Here is a 19,069-nt window from a genome sequence, read left to right on the forward strand (position 1 = left end):
CTGTTGTCATTGGAAGGTAGAGACCGGAAGTGGTGAAAGCAGAGCTCGTGCTGGCTGCAGAGGAGGAGAGAAAAGGTTACTTTGTTTATATTTTATTTCCCGCCTGTAACTATAATTAATAATGGTACTTATCCGTTAGCCGGGCGCATCCGGCAGGTGGCGCTGTTGTAGCGAATTTCATTCATGCTTAGTTAACGTTAGTGCTGTGTGAATGGAAGCGCCGCAGGTGGCGCTAATTACATTGATACGGCACATAACAATAACAGCGTTAATGGGAACTAATATGTATTTCAAGTGGCCGGAAGTGTTACTTAATGCAATTAAAATGAAGGCGGCGGCAATTTAACAGATGAAGCCACCGCCTTCGTCTGTTCTTCGTCTTCTTCTCCCCCTTTGCCCTCCTCTGGCTTTTATACAATGCTGGCAGCTGGGGGGGGACATGCGTCTCCCCCCAGAGTCGTTCGTCGCGGAAGGGAATCCTGTTTGTTTTCTTGCGACGAACGACTCTGGGGAGAGACGCATGTCCCCCCCCCCCAGCTGCCAGCATTGTATAAAAGCCAGAGGAGGGCAAAGGGGGAGAAGAAGACGAAGAACAGACGAAGGCGGCGGCTTCATCTGTTACATTGCCGCCGCCTTCATTTTAATTGCATTAAGTAACAGTTCCGGCCACTTGAAATACATATTAGTTCCCATTAACACTGTTATTGTTATGTTCCGTATCAATGTAATTAGCGCCACCTGCGGCGCTTCCATTCACACAGCACTAACGTTAACTAAGCATGAATGAAATTCGCTACAACAGCGCCACCTGCCGGATGCGCCCGGCTAACGGATAAGTACCTTAATAATAACTGTAACATTTGTAAAGGGCTTTCCTCCTGTCACACCCAGTGCCTGAGAGCTGCAGCCACCAGAGGGAGGGGAGGAGCACATCGTGGGGGAGGGGAGCACATAGAGGGGGAGGAGAGGAGCACATAGTGGGGGAGGGGAGGACTGGTATTGGGGTGAGGGAGGAGCACATAGTGGGGGAGGGGAGGACAGGTATTGGGGTGAGGGGAGGAGCACATAGTGGAGGAGGGGAGGATAGGTATTGGGGTGAGGGAGGAGCACATAGTGGGGGAGGGGAGGACAGGTATTGGGGTGAGGGAGGAGCACATAGTGGGGGAGGGGAGGACAGGTATTGGGGTGAGGGAGAAGCACACAGTGGGGGAGGGGAGGACAGGTATTGGGGTGGGGGAGGAGCACATAGTGGGGGAGGGGAGGAGAGGTATTGGGGTGGGGGAAGGGGGACAGGTATTGGGGTGAGGGAGGAGCACATAGTGGGGCTGGGGAAGTGTATAGTGTAGAGGACATTCTGTACACTTCCTGTTTGTCACACAAAGAGAATAGACACGCACTGCAGACTTAGACATGACTGGAGAGGAGGATGCTGGGAGTGTAACATAGCTGGAGAGGTGAGTAGGATTGTGGGAGTGTCACATGGCTGGAGAGGTGAGGAGGATTCTGGGAGTGTCACCTGACTGGAGAGGTGAGGAGGATTCTGGGAGTGTCACATGACTGGAGAGGAGAGGAGGATTCTGGGAGTGTCACATGGCTGGAGAGGTGAGTAGGATTGTGGGAGTGTCACATGGCTGGAGAGGTGAGGAGGATTCTGGGAGTGTCACATGAGTGGAGAGGTGAGGAGGATTCTGGGAGTGTCACATGACCTTACCTTCAGTCTCTGCATACAGAGTTTCCCTTCTGTGAAGTCTGCTGACCATCGCGGTGCCCCCACCTCACCCCCTGATATCTGAGAGACACGAGAAGCCCACAACATCCTCACTGATCTGCTGTCGGGGTGAGTTGAGCATTAGCAGGAATTATGGGACAGTAATCAGTGACAGCCAGTGATTTGTATGGTGGTGACTGTATCATTCTGTGTGTCAGGTTCCTATAAGGAGGCTCATTGTCTCATCTATTTCTCCATGAAGGAGGGGCAGTATATAGAAGGACACCAGGACCACTACAAGGACGCCATGATGGAGAATCAGCCGCCCCTCACATCACCAGGTAAGGGGAGACTTTCATTTCCCTTGGGGTCCACCTAGATCCCCCATCATGTGATAAACACATAGAGACAATGTATTCAGTCAGTGTGTGTGTTTCCTACAGATGTATCCAGTAACAGAAACCCACCAGAGAGATGTACAGGTCCTCTTTATTCCCAGGATTGTCCACCTAGATCCCCCATCATCTGATAATGACATAGAGACAATGTATTCAGTCAGTGTGTGTGTTTCCTACAGATGTATCCAGTAACAGAAACCCACCAGAGAGATGTACAGGTCCTCTTTATTCCCGGGATTGTCCACCTAGATCCCCCATCATCTGATAATGACATAGAGACAATGTATTCAGTTACTGTGTGTGTTTCCTACAGATGTATCCAGTAACAGAAACCCACCAGAGAGATGTACAGGTCCTCTTTATTCCCAGGATTGTCCACCTAGATCCCCCATCATCTGATAAACACATAGAGACAATGTATTCAGTCAGTGTGTGTGTTTCCTACAGATGTGTCCAGTAACAGAAACCCACTAGAGAGATGTACAGGTCCTCTTTATTCCCAGGATTGTCCACAGGAAGGTCACACCACCCCCCAGCATTACCAGGTAAGGTGGGACTGAGGATCACCAGAGTCTCCAAACTGTTTTGTATTATCCTCCTGCATGTGCTGTTATCTGTGGTCACAATTTAAATTAGCTCTCATTGTGTGCACTTAGGGTAGAGAACTGATACATGTAAGTGCTGTGGTTAAAGAGGAAGAAGAAGAGACGTATGTGAGGAGTGATCAGCAGTCTATGGAGGAGGGAGACATGATGAGGATAAGTAAAGAGGAAGAAGAAGAGACTTATGTGAGGAGTGATCAGCAGTCTACGGAGAAGGGGGTCATGATGGTGAAAATTAAAGAGGAAGAAGAAGAGACGTATGTGAGGAGTGATCAGCAGTGTATGGAGGAGGGTGACATGATGAGGACAAGTAAAGAGGAAGAAGAAGAGACATATGTGAGGAGTGATCAGCAGTGTATGGAGGAGAGGGACATGATTAGGACAAGTAAAGAGGAAGAAGAAGAGATGTATGTGAGGAGTGATCAGCAGTCTATGGAGGAGGGTGACATGATGAGGACAAGTAAAGAGGAAGAAGAAGAGACTTATGTGAGGAGTGATCAGCAGTCTACGGAGAAGGGGGTCATGATGGTGAAAATTAAAGAGGAAGAAGAAGAGACGTATGTGAGGAGTGATCAGCAGTGTATGGAGGAGGGTGACATGATGAGGACAAGTAAAGAGGAAGAAGAAGAGACATATGTGAGGAGTGATCAGCAGTGTATGGAGGAGAGGGACATGATTAGGACAAGTAAAGAGGAAGAAGAAGAGATGTATGTGAGGAGTGATCAGCAGTCTATGGAGGAGGGTGACATGATGAGGACAAGTAAAGAGGAAGAAGAAGAGACTTATGTGAGGAGTGATCAGCAGTCTATGGAAGAGGGTGACATGATGAGGACAAGTAAAGAGGAAGAAGAAGAGACGCATGTGAGGAGTGATCAGCAGTCTATGGAGGAGGGTGACATGATGAGGACAAGTAAAGAGGAAGAAGAGGAGACGTATGTGAGGAGTGATCAGCAGTCTATGGAGGAGGGAGACATGATGAGGACAAGTAAAGAGGAAGAAGAAGAGACGTATGTGAGGAGTGATCAGCAGTCTATGGAGGAGGGTGACATGATGAGGACAAGTAAAGAGGAGGACAATGTTACAGAGGGCAGAACAGGTGAGTAATCAGCAGTGTATATAGAATAAATGTGTATGTATATTGCTGGTGTGGCTGTATTGCTGCTCACAGACTGGCCATGTTAGGAGCTATTATTTGTACTAGTTACATATTGTGTTTAGTGACATCTTACTAACAATAACAGTACAGACTCCCTGATTGGAGTTCCCTGTTCTGTTCTGTGGAGAGGGGAGGGGGCGATGGAGGGAGGAGCATCTGGCTACATCTCACAGCAGCAATACAATGCTGATCAGGGGAGGACTTTCCAACTGTGACAGCCACTAAATTGTTGCATGCGTGTGTGGTTTAAATGAGTTCTACCGCTGATAATGGTCACTGTACATTACTGTACACAGATTGGTCTCAGTAGGGGGGTTAGTGTTACTGGCCTGTAATAAGCTGATAATGGTCACTGTACATTACTGTACACGGATTGGTCACAGTAGGGGTGACTTAGTGTTACCGGCCTGTGATAAGCTGATAATGGTCACTGTACATTACTGTACACAGATTGGTCACAGTAGGGGTGACTTAGTGTTACCAGCCTGTAATAAGCTGATAATGGTCACTGTACATTACTGTACACAGAATGGGCACAGGAGGGGTGACTTAGTGTTACTGGCCTGTAATAAGTTGATAATGGTCACTGTACATTACTGTACACAGATTGGTCACAGTAGGGGGTGACTTAGTGTTACTGGCCTGTAATAAGCTGATAATGGTCACTGTACATTACTGTACACAGATTGGTCACAGTAGGGGTGACTTAGTGTTACCGGCCTGTAATAAGCTGATAATGGTCACTGTACATTACTGTACACAGAATGGGCACAGGAGGGGTGACTTAGTGTTACTGGCCTGTAATAAGTTGATAATGGTCACTGTACATTACTGTACACAGATTGGTCACAGTAGGGGGTGACTTAGTGTTACTGGCCTGTAATAAGCTGATAATGGTCACTGTACATTACTGTACACAGATTGGTCACAGTAGGGGTGACTTAGTGTTACTGGCCTGTATTAAGCTGATAATGGTCACTGTACATTACTGTACACAGATTAGTCACAGTAGGGGGTGACTTAGTGTTACCGGCCTGTAATAAGCTGATAATGGTCACTGTACATTACTGTACACAGATTGGCCACAGTAGGGGTGACTTAGTGTTACTGGCCTGTAATAAGCTGATAATGGTCACTGTACATTACTGTACACAGATTGGTCACAGTAGGGGGGTGACTTAGTGTTACTGGCCTGTAATAAGCTGATAATGGTCACTGCACATGTATAGTATTATATACTGGCGAAAATATTAGAGACACCCAGAAATATGTTGGTCCACCTTTTATCCCTGATCACAGCTGATATTCTTCTGGGCATAGACGCCACAAGATGCTGATATCGTTACTGAGGAATGTTGGCCCGTGCTGACATAATGGCAGCGCCAAGTTGGGTCAGATTGGATGGTGACGTTTCCAAGCTTTGAAGTGATCTTTTGTCTTCGTCCCACAAATGCTCAGTAGGATTGAGGTCAGGGGACTGAGCTGGCCATAGAAGCAGGTTAAACTCTGATTGATGTTCCTCAAACAGTTGGAGACCGATCGAGCAAGGTGACAAGGGCCCACAACAGGCGTCTTTTCCTATTTTCTGAAATACCAAAGGCACTCTTGATGGTCTCCTGCTGCTAAAGCTCATCCTTTGCAAAGTCCGTCTTGTTGTGCATTGGGATAGGCTTTGTGATGAATTCAGCTGTAATCTGTTGTGTTGTTGCTCTTCTGTTGCTGCGGACTATGCTTGCTGCTCGCCTTACACCTCTCTCATTCACCAGCCTTGTGACCAGAATAGTCCAAGATAATCTTTTAAAGTTTTTTGTCAATTGCCACTCTCTAGACACCGGAGATATTAGGTGAGAAAATCCTAAAACACCCAGAGCGGTTTTTGTCATTTTCTTTTGTCTTGCAGCGATAGCAATGACATGGCAGCAGAGTTGTCCGTGGACCCTGGCGGTGGTGGGAGCACAGACTTTAGTAGGGAAACTCAGAGGAAGCAGGAGGAGGACTAAAGCGGTCAGTGCAGCAGCACAGAACGACCATGGCACCTCACTGGTGGTACTACAGAATGATAATGCTGCCTAAAAATGATATGCATCCGTGGACCCTGGCGGTGGGAACACAGACTTTAGTAGGGAAACTCAGAGGAAGCAGGAGGAGGACTAAAGCGGTCAGTGCAGCAGCACAGAACGACCATGGCACCTCACTGGTGGTACCACAGCATGATAATGCTGCCTAAAAATGATATGCATCCGTGGACCCTGGCGGTGGAAACACAGACTGCAGTAGGGAAATGCCGCAGCAGGAGGAGCAGCGTGAGTCAGCAGCAGCATATGAGGCCATGGGACATGACGGGTGTCACCACAGCAAAACATTAAATGAACCAGGCCAATTAGGAGTACCAGGTTCTAACTTGCTTTGGAACGGCAGGCTTTATAAAAAATCCAGCAGCCACTTCTTGTCCCCCTGTGGCCGCCAGCAGGAACCAGGAACTCACCTTCCACCCAAGCCTGGTTAATTTCCAGGAAGGTGAGTTTGCCCATAGAGGCGTGGGAGAGCTGAGAGCGCTTCTCGGTGACCATGGCACCGGCTGAACTGAAGCATCTCTCAGAGAGGACACTGGAAGGTGGTCCATGGGGCTGTCTGTGTCATTGAGCCTGCAGAATGACCCCATGTAGTCAGACACCATGCTGGTCAGTCGCTGCTGCTGCTTGTTGGAGAAGGATGCTGTGGCTGGCACCTCTGCTCTGGGCCGCTGCACTGCATACAGGCTCTTGCTTAGGCTCAGAAGGTCTCCAGGGCGCCGGCTGCTGTTGCTGGTGGTGCTGGTGGCGGCCGCAGGCACCTGGCAGAACAGCAACAGTGGGGGTGGAAGGCTGGGGGAATGCTTCCAGTAGTCTGCGCACAAGGGCCCCTGCAACTCCCTTGTGCGTTGCTCGGTGGTGGATAGCGACATGAACTCCCCCAGCTTCCCCTTCAGACGCGGGTCCAGCATCACGGTGATCCAGATGTCTTCCTTTCACGCATCCGGATTACCCGGGGGTCCCAGCGAAGGCAGCGTAACATGTGCAGCAGCCATGGGGAAGAGTCTGGCATTGGCAGACACATCTTCATCGTCATCCCCGAGGACATGCCTGTCTGCCGTGTCCTCCTCCTCAGACCTCCATCCTCGTACTACGGCAGCGGCGCTCTGCTGCTCCCCCTCAGCATCCAGGTTAGGGACCTCCAATTCCTCCTCCACTACCTGAAAGTCATTGTCCTCCTCATGTGAGCTGGACTGTGCTGCCTCAGGGCTGCCTCCCCCTCTTTTATCAGATCACACATTGCCATGTCCAGCAGGCAAACCAAGGCCACCCACTCACACACGGAGGCCCGCTCCTGGCTGACCATCTTGGTTCCCTGCAGGAAGGGAGTCAGCACCAGGCACACTTGCTGCATCTGTGTCTACCGAGCTGCAGTTATCATGGGGACTTGCTGGTTGTTGGGGACACTTGGTCTAGGATGTAGGCCCTAAGAGCCACCCTGTGCTGACACAGCCGCTCCAACATTGCCAGGGATGAGTTCCAGCGAGTTGGGACAAATATGATCAGGCGGTGTGAGGGCAGGCCCTCGAGCTGCGGCAGGTGGGCCAGGGTTGCAGAGGCAGTGGCAGAAATGGTGCACCACCTCCCAAGCACCTTGCAGCAGGTCGCTCATCCCCTGGTAGGTGCGCAGGAAGCGCTGCACTACCAAATTATGCACATGGGGCAAGCAGGGGATGTGCTGGAGGTTTCCCTGCTGCACTGTGGCCACCAGGTTGGCCCCATTGTCGGCCGCCACATATCCCACTTCCAGGCCTCTGAGGGTCAGCCACCTTCACTCCTGCACCCTGAGGGCGGCCAGAGCGTGGGCGGCCGTCAGTTTGTCCTTCTCCAGGCTGACCAATTTCAGCAGCGCTTGACAGTGGCCTGCTGCTGCGCTCGTCCTCCCTCCCTTCCACCAATGTCACTCAGTGCGCTGTAAAGGACTGGTAGCGGCCTGTCCCAAATCAGCTGCTCCACGAGTCCATGGTGATGTGGACCCGCTCGATCATGGAGTAGTCGAGCGAATGGGCCACGTTTGCCACCGCAAACTCGTGCAGTGCTGGGATGGCGGTCCTTGGAAAGTAGTGGCGGCTGGTGATTTGCCACTCTGGGATGCCAAACTGGAGCAGCGTGTGCATATCACTCCCCTCCTGCACCAGGGAGTAGGGAAGGAGCTTGGAACACATGGTCCGGGCCAGCAAGCCGTTCAGCTTCCAGATGCACCTCTGGCCAGGAGGCAGAGGTTTGGTCAAACCCTAAAAGCTGTCGCTCAGCAGGGTCTGCCGATGTCCTAAAGGGGAAGCTGAGGGGGCCAATGAGGACTGGCTGGCCTCACCCGCCTCAATATCTGTGTCATGAGCTGCCAAAGGCGCACTGGACGGAAAAGCGCGTTTGCGTGCTGCTGCGGCTTCACGACCCTGAGGGAGGGATGATGCTGCTGCGGTGGTGAGTCTCCTGCTCTGACCACCCTCTTGCTGGTCCTTCAACCTCTTGAACTCTTCATAGTCCTTGCAGTGATAGCTCTTCAGGTGGGCCTGGAGGGATGAGGTACCCATCTTGTCTGCGTTGCGCCCGCGGCTCAAGGTTTTCTGGCAGGAGTTGCACACTGCATAGCTTACATCCAGGGTGGACACATGGAAATAATTCCATACTGGGGACATAAACAACCCCCTACGGTGCACAGAGGGTGCAGCGGCTCTCCCTCTGGTTTTCAAACAGACAGAAAAGCAAAAAAAAAATGTGCAGATGGCGCAAATACTAAATACAGTAATAGAGCACGAAAATCAGTGAACAGCGGTCTGCCTGCACTACGCACAGCAAAGTAACGGCACGCTGGCACAGTACCATGTCACTGGCTACACTGAGTGACTGACTAGTGACTACAGCTAACTGAAGTTGATCACTGGCTGATTAGCTGAATACAAGTATCAAATACAGTAATATAGAGCACAAAAATCTGTGGACAGCGGTCTGCCTGCACTATGCACAGCAAAGTAACTGGCTGCACGGCACACAGTACAATGTCACTGACACTGACTACACTGAGCGACTGATTAACTTAAATTGATCGCTGGCTGGCTGGCTAGCTAAATACAAGTATCAAATACGGTAATACAGCAGTAGAATCAGTGAACCTGCCTGCATTTAGTACAGCAATCAGTACACTGTCACTGAGAAGTACAACACTGACTACAACTAACTTAAGTTCATCACTGGATAGCTAGCTAAATACAAGTATCAAGTACAGTAAGAGGACAATGTAATGAGTGAAAATGCTGCATTTGGAATGCTCTCGCTTTGCACATATGGCCTGGAGATGCCTCTCAGTGCCACAGAGTCTAGCAAGGATGAAGCTTTCATCATGGCCGCCGCTTTATATACAGGAGGGGAGGGCAGAGCCTTTCCTCCTGTGATTGGTTGCTAGGGCCTGGCTGGGGGCCTCTGATTGGCCCAGGGACGTCATTTCCACCGGTCAGGGTAGTGATCGCGGTCCGAATAGTAGTAACCACGGTGGAGTCCGTGATCTAATTCTGTATCACGGATTCGGATCACGGTGGTGGATAGTGAACAAATGCTTGTGACTCGAGGTTGTGATGAGCATCCCTATTCACCGCATCTGACGCCTCGGCCTTGTGTGCCCTGTCCGAGGACCTGCACTTGTCCCCTGCTGGCTTTCGGGATTCCTCTGCTCTGCATACATGCGCGTCCCAGGTGGTTTCCTGGACAGCGAGGAGAGAGCCAGCGCATACCACAAAGGCTGCATCTGAAACGACCAACAGCTCACATGTGCAGCACCTCTAATAGGCTGTCTGCACACTTCCCATTCAATTCAGATGCAAATCATATGCATATCTACTATTACTTACCATGCAAACGGGAAACTCAGGAATACAGGCTGGGAGCAGCTAACACAGGGCATGCATTTTCAGCCTGATAGAGGTGGTGCATGCCTGAGCAATTAACCAGTCAAATTGCAGCATGTTTATAGGGATGCGGAACCTCCAAACCCCCCCTTCCAGGTGGTTTCTGTGACAATCCAGCCCCGCGATCCCGTCGAGATCTGCTCCCGTTAGCGTACGCAGGAAGTACGGGCGCAGACGGACAACGAGACCGGTTGCTGGATCGTCAGAGGTAAGAAGAAAAGGGCGACAGAGCGTGCCAATCCCGTCTAATCTGCTCCCGTTAGCATACGCAGGAAGTACGGTGAACAGACTGACAATAAAGATTGGTCACGCAGCTGCCGACAATATGTAATGGGACAAACATCCACCAATCCCGTATTACTAGGCCACTGTTGCCATGCAGGTCTCATGCACTAGAGACTGCTGGAGGAAAATTCACTGTGTGCGTAGTAAACGGTTAAGATTGGTTGGAGGTGCCCATACATGTACAATTCTGATTGTATATACAATCGGTAAACTAAAAATATCGATTTCGCGCTGGAAATCGGGTAAATAAAGTAACTGCCACCACTCTCTCAAGTTCAGGGAGGAAAGAGACTCCCGCTATCATAATACGGTAGCCAGCCCAATCACGTTCAACACGCTCAAGTCACCGTTCGGGGAATAATCACTTCCGACGGCTTAAAGACTGTGAGCAATGTGATGTTAAAGAAAGGTTACTGGGTCCCTATATGATGCAGTCTCGAATTGAAATTTACAATCGAGAAACGAAAGTTATCGATTTCGCACAGGAAATCTGATACTAGCTAATCCTAGAAGGAAGAAATGGTTATTTACAACCTAGCTAGCAAATCAACAATTTATAAGCAAATCATAAAACAATGCGGTAGTATGACTGACTCTTCAGAGGGCAGATTCGTTATAGCAGCAAATAGATGACCAGAAAAGGCACAAGACTGAACGATAAAATCGTTAGTTTATTTCTAAACTACATACACATAGCTTATTTTAGAACAGATTGATTGACAGAGAGAAGAGAGGAAAAGAGAACAGAATGTCTGATTATATGCAGTTCAAATACCGTTATTGGTAGTCCATGCGGCAATCGCAAGTCTTTGGCGAAAGTCCCAAAATGGCGGTTGCCATGCGGCCAACAGGCCTTTGTTAGAAAGTTCAAAGATAGAGGTTTTGCCCGAGTCCTTGCGGGCTGCCAGGATGTTACTAGGCATCAGATTGAAGGTAAAGGACCCTGGACTTTTGGATCATGTCAGTTTTGTTCCTCACTGTAGGTGGGAGGAGTTATGACACATACAAGTCCAGCCTTGCAATTTGAATAAGGCAATGCCCCCTTAGGCAGGGAGAGGTTTTTGGGCCAATTCATATTTTGCCCGCTCTCGGCATGCCCGTGGGTAATATCAGGAACCCAAATAAATATTCATAATCAGCACAAGTGGGGGAATCTGCTAATACCAAACACGAGGAGTCTGGATCGCTAATAGCACCATCCCCCCCTTTCACCTTACTGGCACTGGTTCCGAAAGATCCAGAGGGCTGAAAATCTCTCAGGACCAGTGTCATGTGGAATCTAATAAACTCCGTGAATTTGAGGGAACTGCGATCTTGGGAACACCAGAAATATTACCAAACTGTGCCTATTTATTAAATACAGTTTCTACAGTTTTGTTGAATCTTTGGGTGCCCAGATGGCGTGATAAGGATCATTCCTGTCTCCTTTCAACTCAGGCCACAAGGCAGCTAGGTGTCGGACTCCTGGTGGGTCGGTGCCGATCAGGCTGGAGAAAGCTACAATTTATGAGCTTCTGTCAACTGATATCTACCCTTCACCTGATGGATGAGGTCATAAACACCTCAGGGGGTCCCCAGTGCTGGCAGAGAATCTTTTCAACAGGAGGCTAATTACCTGACCCTGAAAAGATTTCTCCAGCCCTTTGGCGAAGGGAAAAAAAAGTGTATTTAAACCAAAAACTGTCAGTTTGGTTGGTTTGCGAAGAACTAGCGTTGGTAACTCCATGACGCATTCGATATGTCATACCGACGGCGTCACAGTTTCCTAGTAAGGGTGCGCGTGTGATGTCAGATGCGTGACCTTACTAGAAACCCACGTGGGGCGTGCGCGTATGGAGAATGGAAAGTGCCCAGAGCATCGGGGGACAAGCAGAGGCCGAGGATCGGTAATGTGTACCTTACACTGGGCATCAGGGTGGGGGGACAAGCAGAGGCCGCGGATCGGTGACGTATACCTTACACTGGGCACTGAGGGGGGACACGCAGAGGCCGAGGAACGGTAATGTATACCTTACACTGGGCACTGAGGGGGGACAAGCAGAGGCCGAGGAACGGTAATGTGTACCTTACACTGGGAACCGGGGGGGGGGGGGGGGGAGGGACAAGCAGAGGCCGAGGATCGGTAATGTATACCTTACACTGGGCACCGGGGGGGGGGGGGGGGGGGGCAAGCACAGGCCGCGGATCGGTAATATATACCTTACACCGGGCCCCGGGGGGGGTTACAAGCTGAGGCCGAGGATCGGTAATGTATACCTTACACCGGGCCCCGGGGGGGGGGGGACGTTTTTATAAGGGGGGACAGTGCTGGGAGTTTGGTCATGTTTATTGATTGTCGCAAAACTGTGACTTGTATGCAAATATAATGCAAATTGTATGCAGATAACATTTGTCAGGAAATGCATTTGATTGGCTGAATTCCTAGCCGCATGAAACTTTCATGCAAAGCAAAGTTGTTGTCCTGCGATTGGCTGCCTGTAATGAGCACAACCTTCTGCAGTTCTCTGTCAGGCTGATAACTAGCGATGGTCAGTGACATGCCAATAACTCTGAGATGGTGCAAATGATATGCTAATAATAAGCAAAGTTATGCAGCTACTGCATTTGGTCCATTTCCAATCTGCATAAACTTTGCACCAACTTGGAATTATCAGCAGCTCACTGACCCTCCCTAATGATAATTGCTCCTCCCCTCAGAATTCTCTAACAGGAAGTGATGATGTTTCTCTATTTGCAGCGCGGAGTCCCGGCATCAGGAACCTCTCAGAGACTCGTCTCTCTGTATCCACAGACTGTACAACGGATGCTGATGTCACTGGACAAGAGTCTCCTGCAGATATCCTGGTGACCCCAAATGTTCCCCCAGACTCCCCTCACCTGTCTAACCCTGAGGGGCCTCATACCCAGCACAGCTCTCCCCCTGCTGGAGGGTCTTATTCCTGCTCCATGTGTGGGAAATGTTTTATGGGGAAATCACAGCTTGTCAGTCATGAGAGATCTCACACTGATAAGAAGCCCTATTCATGTGCTGAGTGTGGGGAATGTTTTGCAGATAAATCCCATCTTGTCACACATGAGATATCTCACACTGGAGAAATGCACTATTCATGTGCTGAGTGTGGGAAATGTTTTGCGCAGAAATCACAGCTTCAAATTCATGCGAGATCTCACACTGGTGAGAAGCCATATTCATGTGCTGAGTGTGGGAAATGTTTTGAACGGAAATCACAGCTTGTTGTACATGAGAGAACTCACACTGGAGAGAAGCCATATTCATGTGCTGAGTGTGGGAAAAGTTTTGTACAGAAGTCTCATCTTGTCATACATGAGAGATCTCACACTGGACAGAAGCCCTATTCATGTGCTGAGTGTGGGAAATATTTTAGGCAGAAAACAAAGCTTGTTATACACGAGAGATCTCACACTGGAGAGAAGCCGTATTCCTGTTCTGAGTGTGGGAAATGTTTTAGAACAAAAGGAAGTCTTGTCTATCATGAGAGATCTCACACAGATAAGATGATCTATTCATGTGCTGAGTGTGGAAAATGGTTTGCAAAGAAATATCATCTTCTCATTCATGGGAGATCCCACACTGGTGAGATGCAATATTCCTGTGCTGAGTGTGAGAAATGTTTTGTATGGAAATCAGAGCTTGTCAGACATGTGAGATCTCACACTGGAGAGAAGCCCTATTCATGTTCTGAGTGTGGGAAATGTTTTGTATGGAAATCAGACCTTGTCAGACATGTGAGAACTCATACTGGAGAGAAGCCATATTCATGTGCTGAGTGTGGGAAATGCTTTGGACAGAAATCAGGCCTTGTCGGACATGAGAAATTTCACACTGGTGAGAAGCCCTATTCTTGTGCTGAGTGTGGGAAATGTTTTGCACTTAAAACACAGCTTGTAAATCATGAGAGATCTCACACTGGCGAGAAACCCTATTGTTGTGCTGTTTGTGGGAAATATTTTGTTCAGAGAACAGGCCTTGTCTCACATGAGAGATCTCACACTGGTGAAAAGCCGTATTCATGTGCTGAGTGTGGGAAATGTTTTGTACGGAAGTCAAACCTTATCAGTCATGAGAAATCTCACACTGGTGAGAAGCCCTATGCATGTGCTGAGTGTGGGAAATGTTTTGGACTGAAATCAGACCTTGTTAGACATGAGAGATTTCACACTGGTGAGAAGCCCTATTCTTGTGCTGAGTGTGGAAAATGTTTTGCACTTAAAACACAGCTTGTAAATCATGAGAGATCTCACACTGGTGAGAAGCCATATCGATGTGCTGAGTGTGGGAAATGTTTTGTACAGAAATCATGCCTTGTCCGACATGAGAGATCTCACACTGGCGAGAAGCCCTATTTTTGTACTGTTTGTGGGAAATGTTGTGTACAGAAATCAGAGCTTGTCATCCATGAGAGATCTCACACTGGTGAAAAGCCATATTCATGTGCTGAGTGTGGGAAATGTTTTGTACAGAAATCATGCCTTGTCAGACATGAGAGATCTCACACTGGCGAGAAACCCTATTGTTGTGCTGTTTGTGGGAAATGTTTTGTTCAGAGAACAGGCCTTGTCACACATGAGAGATCTCACACTGGTGAGAAACCCTATTGTTGTACTGTTTGTGGGAAATGTTTTGTTCAGAGAACAGGCCTTGTCACACATGAGAGATATCACACTGGTGAAAAGCCATATTCATGTGCTGAGTGTGGGAAATGTTTTGTACGGAAGTCAAACCTTATCAGTCATAAGAAATCTCACACTGGTGATAAGTAAGGAATGGTGAAACTTCTACCTGCAGTGAACCTAAAGTGGCCACAGCATACTGCTCTCCATCGAAGCATCTGGAAAGTCACAGCCAGGGTCCCGTCCATGCAGGCGGGCACACTGTGGGATGGTAGTGCTAATATAATACAAGTTTACATATTCTGCATAGGGTGTACAATCAAGTATGATACACAAGGGGAGAGGGTCATGCCAAAGGCTTACAATCTAGAGAGAGGGGTTGGTGACACAACAGGAGGGGGATGCATCAAGAAGTTCTCGGCAGAGAGAGTTAGGGCAGTGTTGAGGTGAGGTAGGCCTCCTTGAATAAGTGAGTTTTGATGGCTTTTTTGAAGGTATTGAAAGAGTGGGTACGCCTGATGGGCAGTGGGAGAGAGCTCCACAGGATGGGGGCAGCTCTAGTGAAGTCCTGTAGTCATACATGGGAGTGCGAGATGCATGGGGTGGTTAGGAGGAGGTTGCTGGAGGAGTGGAGTGGGCAGCCAGGTGTGTATCTGCTGACCAGCTCAGAGATTTAGGTCAGGCAGGACTTGTGTATAGATCTGTAGGCCAGGCATAGGATAGTGAAGCTGGACAGGAGGAGGTGGTTGGATGAGTGGAGTGGGCAGCCAGGTGTGTATCAGTGACCAGGTCAGAGATGTAGGTTAGGCAGGACCTGTGTATAGATCTGTAGGCCAGGCATAGGATAGTGAAGCTGGATAGGAGGAGGTTGTTGGAGGAGTGGAGTGGGCAGCCAGGTGTGTATCAGTGACCAGGTCAGAGATGTAGGTTAGGCAGGACCTGTGTATAGATCTGTAGGCCAGGCATAGGATAGTGAAGCTGGATAGGAGGAGGTGGTTGGAGGAGTGGAGTGGGCAGCCAGGTGTGTATCTGCTGACCAGCTCAGAGATTTAGGTCAGGCAGGACTTGTGTATAGATCTGTAGGCCAGGCATAGGATAGTGAAGCTGGATAGGAGGAGGTTGTTGGAGGAGTGGAGTGGGCAGCCAGGTGTGTATCAGTGACCAGGTCAGAGATGTAGGTCGGGCAGGACTTGTGTATAGATCTATAGGCCAGGCATAGGATAGTGAAGCTGGACAGGAGGAGGTTGTTGGAGGAGTGGAGTGGGCAGCCAGGTGTGTATCTGCTGACCAGCTCAGAGATGTAGGTCGGGCAGGACTTGTGTATAGATCTGTAGGCCAGGCATAGGATAGTGAAGCTGGATAGGAGGAAGTTGTTGGAGGAGCAGAGTGGGCAGTCAGGTGTGTATCTGCTGACCAGGTCAGAAATGTAGGTCAGGCAGGGCTTGTGTATAGATGTGTAGGCCAGGCATAGGATAGTGAAGCTGGATAGGAGGAGGTGGTTGGATGAGTGGAGTGGGCAGCCAGGTGTGTATCTGCTGACCAGCTCAGAGATGTAGGTCGGGCAGGACTTGTGTATAGATCTGTAGGCCAGGCATAGGATAGTGAAGCTGGATAGGAGGAAGTTGTTGGAGGAGCAGAGTGGGCAGTCAGGTGTGTATCTGCTGACCAGGTCAGAAATGTAGGTCAGGCAGGGCTTGTGTATAGATTTGTAGGCCAGACATAGGATAGTGAAGCTGGATAGGAGGAGGTTGTTGGAGGAGAGGAGTGGGCAGTCAGGTGTGTATCTGCTGACCAGGTCAGAGATGTAGGTCAGGCAGGACTTGTGTATAGATCTGTAGGCCAGGCATTGGATAGTGAAGCTGGATAGGGGGAGGTGGTTGGAGGAGTGGAGTGGGCAGTCAGGTGTGTATCTGCTGACCAGGTCAGAGATGTAGGTCGGGCAGGACTTGTGTATAGATCTTCAATAACTATTGAATGTATCTAGATAGTTTTGTCACTGCTCTGATTGATGTCACGGTAATTATAATGCATATATGTAACCCAGCTGAATTACTAAACCTTCTGAAATGACATGATTTGTTACTTGTTTAAAAATTTAATAAAAATTCTCAATAAAAAAAAAATGAGCTTCCTGTCCTTAGTGGTGCTGCACACACAGTCTGAGCTGTTCAGGTCTGACCTTCCTATCCTTAGTGGTGCTGCACACACAGTCTGAGCTGTTCAGGTCTGAGCTTCCTATACTTAGTGGTGCTGCACACACAGTCTGAGCTGTTCAGGTCTGAGCTTCCTATCCTTAGTGGTGCTGCACACACAGTCTGAGCTGTTCAGGTCTGAGCTTCCTGTCCTTAGTGGTGCTGCACACACACTCTGAGCTTCCTGTCCTTAGTGGTGCTGCACACAGTCTCAGCTGTTCAGGTCTGAGCTCTCTATCCTTAGTGGTGCTGCACACAGTCTGAGCTGTTCAGGTCTGAGCTTCCTGTCCTTAGTGGTGCTGCACACAGTCTGAGCTGTCCAGGTCTGAGCTTCCTGTCCTTAGTGGTGCTGCACACAGTCTGAGCTGTTCAGGTCTGAGCTCTCTATCCTTAGTGGTGCTGCACACAGTCTGAGCTGTTCAGGTCTGAGCTTCCTGTCCTTAGTGGTGCTGCACACAGTCTGAGCTGTCCAGGTCTGAGCTTCCTGTCCTTAGTGGTGCTGCACACAGTCTCAGCTGTTCAGGTCTGAGCTCTCTATCCTTAGTGGTGCTGCACACAGTCTGAGCTGTTCAGGTCTGAGCTTCCTGTCCTTAGTGGTGCTGCACACAGTCTGAGCTGTCCAGGTCTGAGCTTCCTGTCCTTAGTGGTGCTGCACACAGTCTGAGCTGTTCAGGTCTGAGCTTCCTATCCTTAGTGGTGCTGCACACAGTCTGAGCTGTTCAGGTCTGAGCTTCCTATCCTTAGTGGTGCTGCACACAGTCTGAGCTGGTCAGGTCTGAGCTTCCTATCCTTAGTGTTGCTGCATACACAGTCTGAGCTGTTCAGGTCTGAGCTTCCTATCCTTAGTTGTGCTGCGCACACAGTCTGAGCTTTTCAGGTCTGACCTTCCTATCCTTAGTGGTGCTGCACACACAGTCTGAGCTGTTCAGGTCTGAGCTTCCTATCCTTAGTGGTGCTGCGCACACAGTCTGAGCTTTTCAGGTCTGACCTTCCTATCCTTAGTGGTGCTGCACACACAGTCTGAGCTGTTCAGGTCTGAGCTTCCTATACTTAGTGGTGCTGCACAAAGTCTGAGCTGTTCAGGTCTGAGCTTCCTGTCCTTAGTGGTGCTGCACACACACTCTGAGCTTCCTGTCCTTAGTGGTGCTGCACACAGTCTCAGCTGTTCAGGTCTGAGCTCTCTATCCTTAGTGGTGCTGCACACAGTCTGAGCTGTTCAGGTCTGAGCTTCCTGTCCTTAGTGGTGCTGCACACAGTCTGAGCTGTCCAGGTCTGAGCTTCCTGTCCTTAGTGGTGCTGCACACACAGTCTGAGCTCCCTGTCCTTAGTGGTGCTGCACACAGTCTGAGCTGTTCAGGTCTGAGCTTCCTATCCTTAGTGGTGCTGCACACAGTCTGAGCTGGTAAGGTCTGAGCTTCCTATCCTTAGTGTTGCTGCACACACAGTCTGAGCTGTTCAGGTCTGAGCTTCCTATCCTTAGTGGTGCTGCACACACAGTCTGAGCTGTTCAGGTCTGAGCTTCCTATCCTTAGTGGTGCTGCACACAGTCTGAGCTGTTCAGGTCTGAGCTTCCTAACCTTAGTGGTGCTGCACACAGTCTGAGCTGTTTAGGTCTGAGCTTCCTATCCTTAGTTGTGCTGCACACAGTCTGAGCTGTTCAGGTCTGAGCTTCCTATCCTTAGTGGTGCTGCACACAGTCTGAGCTGTTCAGGTCTGAGCTTCCTATCCTTAGTGGTGCTGCACACAGTCTGAGCTGTTCAGGTCTGAGCTTCCTATCCTTAGTGGTGCTGCACACACAGTCTGAGCTGTTCAGGTCTGAGCTCCCTATCCTTAGTGGTGCTGCACACAGTCTGAGCTGTTCAGGTCTGAGCTTCCTATCCTTAGTGGTGCTGCACACAGTCTGAGCTGTTCAGGTCTGAGCTTCCTATCCTTAGTGGTGCTGCACCCACAGTCTGAGCTGCTCAGGTCTGAGCTTCCTATCCTTAGTGGTGCTGCGCACACAGTCTGAGCTGTTCAGGTCTGAGCTTCCTATCCTTAGTGGTGCTGTACACAGTCTGAGCTGTTCAGGTCTGAGCTTCCTATCCTTAGTGGTGCTGCGCACACAGTCTGAGCTGTTCAGGTC

General features: G+C 49.5%; 1 pseudogene; it reads left to right on the top strand.

Annotated features, from left to right (window-relative positions):
• The first annotated feature begins 3,313 nt into the window (after window positions 1-3,313).
• LOC137535595 (zinc finger protein 585A-like) overlaps window positions 3,314-19,069 on the top strand; it is a 42,780-nt pseudogene continuing 27,024 nt past the window's right edge.

The sequence above is a fragment of the Hyperolius riggenbachi genome, chromosome 10, assembly GCF_040937935.1.
Source record: "Hyperolius riggenbachi isolate aHypRig1 chromosome 10, aHypRig1.pri, whole genome shotgun sequence".
NCBI lineage: Eukaryota > Metazoa > Chordata > Amphibia > Anura > Hyperoliidae > Hyperolius > Hyperolius riggenbachi.